Source organism: Onychomys torridus, unplaced genomic scaffold, assembly GCF_903995425.1.
Source record: "Onychomys torridus unplaced genomic scaffold, mOncTor1.1, whole genome shotgun sequence".
NCBI lineage: Eukaryota > Metazoa > Chordata > Mammalia > Rodentia > Cricetidae > Onychomys > Onychomys torridus.
Genome location: NW_023412604.1, coordinates 1 through 6,193, shown reverse-complemented (window position 1 = coordinate 6,193; position 6,193 = coordinate 1). Strand labels below are relative to the sequence as shown.

Below are 6,193 nucleotides of genomic sequence, written 5' to 3'. Positions count from 1 at the left end.
ATTAGGGAGTACAATATATTGGAGGACAAAATATCACCACAGCTCTCTCTTTCTCTCTCTGTTTCTGTCTGTCAGTCTCTCTTATACACACCCAAATGCAAACAACGCATGTGCATACATACACAATCTATGTGCAGGCCCTGCTAGGTGACACCTCCCCTCTAGCCAATCCTATATACACATATACAACTATGTGTCTGTTACTTCTAGACACATCCTCTCCAACAGAAAAGCCCCACGTACACACATGGAGCTGGGTTTCAACTCCTGCTAGGTACAATCTCCCTAGGAGGATCTCAAGGAAGACATGATATATAGCTGTGTAAGAGGAATATACATAAAACAAATAAAGCAAGACCAAAAAAAAAAAAAAAAAAAGCTAGGTGTCAGGTACTTTTGGTCCCCTTTCTGTTCACCCATGTTTTATACTCACTTCAGAAGTTTGGGAGCCACAAACAGCTGATGGAGATGACCTCTGGCATTTGTCCTCTGGATCTGGGTTCTATCTCTTATTATAATCTTTTCCACATTCAATTACACAGAAAGATGGCTCAAAACCAAGAGGGTTATAGTGCTGAGTGTCTGAAACTAGGCCTGTGATTTTGCAGTTGCATGCAGGTTATAGGACCCATTTCTTTTTTTTCGGGGGGGGGGGTTCTCGTACTTTTAATTGAAATGAACACGGTAAGTGTAAATGAATAATTTCTTTTATGTAATAGCAAAGAGAGTCAATAATCCTTTCAGGAAAGAGACTATTTCATTTCCTCCCAACTTGGATTCACCATAAAGTCGGTCCACAAATGATATTGGAACCTCACCAATGGTGTAATTCAACTGTCTTGCTTGAACAATCATCCCCAACTGAAAGACATAGCCTTTGGAGACACATTTTTTCTATTCATTTCTGTAGAACTTCTTTTCAGTATAATCTGAAGCTTCCTGTTAAGTCTGACACTCCTGGTCTCAGCAAAATCTGAGTTATAAAATTGGCCCCACAGCTGATTATCTTTCTTTTCAAATCCCAGCCATAAACACCCCCACTTCCTTTGTAGCGAGTTCCAGAGACAATATCAAAATTACCCTGCTTTTGTTTCCTGATAAATTCAGGAATAAATTTGGGATGGTGGGAGAGGTCAGCATCCATAATGATGACATAGTTTCCTGTGGCATGCTTTATTCCATGAATATAGGCAGTTCTGAGGCCCAGCTTTTCTCCCGTGGTCTTAGGAGAATTCTGTCTGGCCCATAGATATTTTCCAGTTGTTCAGCAACTTCTCTTATCCCACCTGGGGTTCCATCATCTATGATTATAATTTCATAGTTGATTGCACTCTCGGAGAAACCCTTCACCAGCAGCCACACGATGAGCGGCAGGTTCTCGCGCTCATTGTAGGTGGGCAAAAGGACCAAATACTTGTCCTGTCGCGAGGAGTGGCCCTGCGGTGGTCACTGAGACGCAGCACCTCTGCGACTCGCCCCCGTGGAGGCCATGACGGATCTCCCATTTCTTTATTAATGCCTAATGTGGGAGATCCAGGTGCACTGTGGGTAGCTCCACCCCTGTAAGTTGGTCTTGAATTGTATAAGAAAGCAAACTGAAGTAGCCATGAAGAGCAAACCAGTAAAGAGCTGTCTTCTGAATCTGCTAGAGTTCCTACAGTATCTTCCCTAAGAATGGACATTGAACAGGACTTTCGAGCCAAATAAACTCTTTCCACCACATTGGGTTATGTCAGAATGTATCTGTCCCTCATCAAAAGAAAGTATACTAGGACAGTATCCCAGGAATACTCAATTTGGAATCCTCCAACCTCCACCTACTGAGTGCTGGCTCTACAAATGTAATATATACACATATAAACAAATACAAGTTTTAAGACTGGATTGCTCTCAGGGAGAAAACAAATCAAGGCCCAGCACAATACAGTTCCATGGGGTGAGGTTGTTTTAATGAAGTTAAACATAAAACACATCTCAAGCAGATGGATGTGAGGAATATTGCTGAATGAGGGTATACACAAGAAATAATGCCCAATAATATATACAGAGCTAGGAGAGAAATCTTAGTTTATTTTTAAATATGTTAAGCACAAATCAGAGGGCATAAACAGAAGAGTGAAATCATGACTTGAGATAGTTAATCATGGGGCATATAAGCAGCAACAGTGATTTCAGGAATGTCAGCTTAGGAAGCTAGCAGAACTGTGGCAATATCATGGCTTTTCAACCTTCTACATCCAACTGTTGGTGAATATACCCACTGCACTCTGTGAAACATGGTTCATGAGGTCAGAATATATGTTAACACACAGTCACCAGCACATACAACCATTGTAATACACATAACAAGGATCATGAAATCAGAGGATGTGGGACATTCAGAATCTCTGCCTCAGCACAATTCCTGCATTCTGATCAGTGAGGTCAGAAGGGATGCTGTTCATAGCTTATCCAGCAACAGTTAGCTATCCCACCTACAAAGCAGCACCAGTATCTCCACACCCGAGTGCATGCAGAGCACAGACGAGCCAAGCACAACCAAACTAAGAACACCAAACACCAATCTAAACATTCCTTGAACACAAAGGAAACAAACACTTAACCAACAAACTAAATCCAGATAAGCAAGCTCCATGACAAAAACAGAAGTAACATGAGAAACTCAGGACAACATAACACCTCCCCAAATGACCAATCCCAGAGTAGTGGCCAACAATAAAAGAGAATTCGACCACATGCAAGGCTGGGTAACAAGGAAAGGCCAAGAGCAGATGCATGGATCTCCCTGGGAAGAGAAAATAAAAGAGATCTGAGTGAACTGAGGGCAGGTAGGGATGGAAACTTAAGGGTTTGGGTTGGGAGGTAGATGATGGAGTACTCTACTAGAAGAGATGACTGGAAGTGGGGAGCATTTTTGTGTCAGATAGAATCCTGATGCAGGGAATACTGCCAAAAATCTACAAGGATGAACTCATCTAAGACTTCTAGTAATAGTGGATACATAGCCTGAACTAGCCATCTCCTGTGAACAGATTGGTGGTGACACCAATTGTCATCAGAGAGCCTTCATCCATTAACGGATGGAAATAGATGCAGAGAACCACAGCCAAACACGAGGCCTTCTTTGGAGGTGGGGAATCCTTCTGAAGAGAGAGATGAAGGATTATAGGAGCCAGAGGAGTCAAGGACATCATAAGAAAACATAAACAACTACCCTGGCTCATTGGAACTCACAGAGTTTGAACCAACAATCAGAGAGCCTGCATGAGACAGACCTAGGCCCTCTACATATATGTGACAGTTGTGTAGCTTGGTCTAATTGTGGGATTCCTAAATATGGGAGCAAGGGCTGTCTCTTGGGCTTTAGCTAGTTCGTGAGAACCTATTTGTAAGTGCCTGCAGCACACCACTCTGTTTCCGAACACTTACTGCTCAGTATAATCCCAATTGGACAAGTTCCCTCTCACAGAAGGGTAAATGACACTGAGATAAGAAGTGGTCTGCAGATGGACAATAAAACATGGCTATTACTCTGGGAATATTTTGGTGTCATTGGGCAGATGCTTTTATGGGTCATGGGGTTCACTATGGGAGCTGAGTATGAGCACTATGGAAGATCTGGCAGATCCAGTGCTGGGCAATGATTAGGATAACCCATATGGCAGAGGTTATGTAACAAAGGATTAGGGTTAGGGTTAGGGTTAGGGTTAGGGTTAGGGTTAGGGTTAGGGTTAGGGTTAGGGTTAGGGTTAGGGTTAGGGTTAGGGTTAGGGTTAGGGTTAGGGTTAGGGTTAGGGTTAGGGTTAGGGTTAGGGTTAGGGTTAGGGTTAGGGTTAGGGTTAGGGTTAGGGTTAGGGTTAGGGTTAGGGTTAGGGTTAGGGTTAGGGTTAGGGTTAGGGTTAGGGTTAGGGTTAGGGTTAGGGTTAGGGTTAGGGTTAGGGTTAGGGTTAGGGTTAGGGTTAGGGTTAGGGTTAGGGTTAGGGTTAGGGTTAGGGTTAGGGTTAGGGTTAGGGTTAGGGTTAGGGTTAGGGTTAGGGTTAGGGTTAGGGTTAGGGTTAGGGTTAGGGTTAGGGTTAGGGTTAGGGTTAGGGTTAGGGTTAGGGTTAGGGTTAGGGTTAGGGTTAGGGTTAGGGTTAGGGTTAGGGTTAGGGTTAGGGTTAGGGTTAGGGTTAGGGTTAGGGTTAGGGTTAGGGTTAGGGTTAGGGTTAGGGTTAGGGTTAGGGTTAGGGTTAGGGTTAGGGTTAGGGTTAGGGTTAGGGTTAGGGTTAGGGTTAGGGTTAGGGTTAGGGTTAGGGTTAGGGTTAGGGTTAGGGTTAGGGTTAGGGTTAGGGTTAGGGTTAGGGTTAGGGTTAGGGTTAGGGTTAGGGTTAGGGTTAGGGTTAGGGTTAGGGTTAGGGTTAGGGTTAGGGTTAGGGTTAGGGTTAGGGTTAGGGTTAGGGTTAGGGTTAGGGTTAGGGTTAGGGTTAGGGTTAGGGTTAGGGTTAGGGTTAGGGTTAGGGTTAGGGTTAGGGTTAGGGTTAGGGTTAGGGTTAGGGTTAGGGTTAGGGTTAGGGTTAGGGTTAGGGTTAGGGTTAGGGTTAGGGTTAGGGTTAGGGTTAGGGTTAGGGTTAGGGTTAGGGTTAGGGTTAGGGTTAGGGTTAGGGTTAGGGTTAGGGTTAGGTTAGGGTTAGGGTTAGGGTTAGGGTTAGGGTTAGGGTTAGGGTTAGGGTTAGGGTTAGGGTTAGGGTTAGGGTTAGGGTTAGGGTTAGGGTTAGGGTTAGGGTTAGGGTTAGGGTTAGGGTTAGGGTTAGGGTTAGGGTTAGGGTTAGGGTTAGGGTTAGGGTTAGGGTTAGGGTTAGGGTTAGGGTTAGGGTTAGGGTTAGGGTTAGGGTTAGGGTTAGGGTTAGGGTTAGGGTTAGGGTTAGGGTTAGGGTTAGGGTTAGGGTTAGGGTTAGGGTTAGGGTTAGGGTTAGGGTTAGGGTTAGGGTTAGGGTTAGGGTTAGGGTTAGGGTTAGGGTTAGGGTTAGGGTTAGGGTTAGGGTTAGGGTTAGGGTTAGGGTTAGGGTTAGGGTTAGGGTTAGGGTTAGGGTTAGGGTTAGGGTTAGGGTTAGGGTTAGGGTTAGGGTTAGGGTTAGGGTTAGGGTTAGGGTTAGGGTTAGGGTTAGGGTTAGGGTTAGGGTTAGGGTTAGGGTTAGGGTTAGGGTTAGGGTTAGGGTTAGGGTTAGGGTTAGGGTTAGGGTTAGGGTTAGGGTTAGGGTTAGGGTTAGGGTTAGGGTTAGGGTTAGGGTTAGGGTTAGGGTTAGGGTTAGGGTTAGGGTTAGGGTTAGGGTTAGGGTTAGGGTTAGGGTTAGGGTTAGGGTTAGGGTTAGGGTTAGGGTTAGGGTTAGGGTTAGGGTTAGGGTTAGGGTTAGGGTTAGGGTTAGGGTTAGGGTTAGGGTTAGGGTTAGGGTTAGGGTTAGGGTTAGGGTTAGGGTTAGGGTAGGGTTAGGGTTAGGGTTAGGGTTAGGGTTAGGGTTAGGGTTAGGGTTAGGGTTAGGGTTAGGGTTAGGGTTAGGGTTAGGGTTAGGGTTAGGGTTAGGGTTAGGGTTAGGGTTAGGGTTAGGGTTAGGGTTAGGGTTAGGGTTAGGGTTAGGGTTAGGGTTAGGGTTAGGGTTAGGGTTAGGGTTAGGGTTAGGGTTAGGGTTAGGGTTAGGGTTAGGGTTAGGGTTAGGGTTAGGGTTAGGGTTAGGGTTAGGGTTAGGGTTAGGGTTAGGGTTAGGGTTAGGGTTAGGGTTAGGGTTAGGGTTAGGGTTAGGGTTAGGGTTAGGGTTAGGGTTAGGGTTAGGGTTAGGGTTAGGGTTAGGGTTAGGGTTAGGGTTAGGGTTAGGTTAGGGTTAGGGTTAGGGTTAGGGTTAGGGTTAGGGTTAGGGTTAGGGTTAGGGTTAGGGTTAGGGTTAGGGTTAGGGTTAGGGTTAGGGTTAGGGTTAGGGTTAGGGTTAGGGTAGGGTTAGGGTTAGGGTTAGGGTTAGGGTTAGGGTTAGGGTTAGGGTTAGGGTTAGGGTTAGGGTTAGGGTTAGGGTTAGGGTTAGGGTTAGGGTTAGGGTTGGGTTAGGGTTAGGGTTAGGGTTAGGGTTAGGGTTAGGGTTAGGGTTAGGGTTAGGGTTAGGGTTAGGGTTAGGGTAGGTTAGGGTTAGGGTTAGGGTTAGGGTTAGGGTTAGGGTTAGGATCTCTTCTT

General features: G+C 45.5%; 1 pseudogene; it reads right to left on the bottom strand.

The window, feature by feature from the left end:
* Positions 1 to 708: 708 nt before the first annotated feature.
* Positions 709 to 1,491, bottom strand: LOC118575722 (annotated as a pseudogene).
* Between the last annotated feature and the right edge of the window lie 4,702 nt (positions 1,492 to 6,193).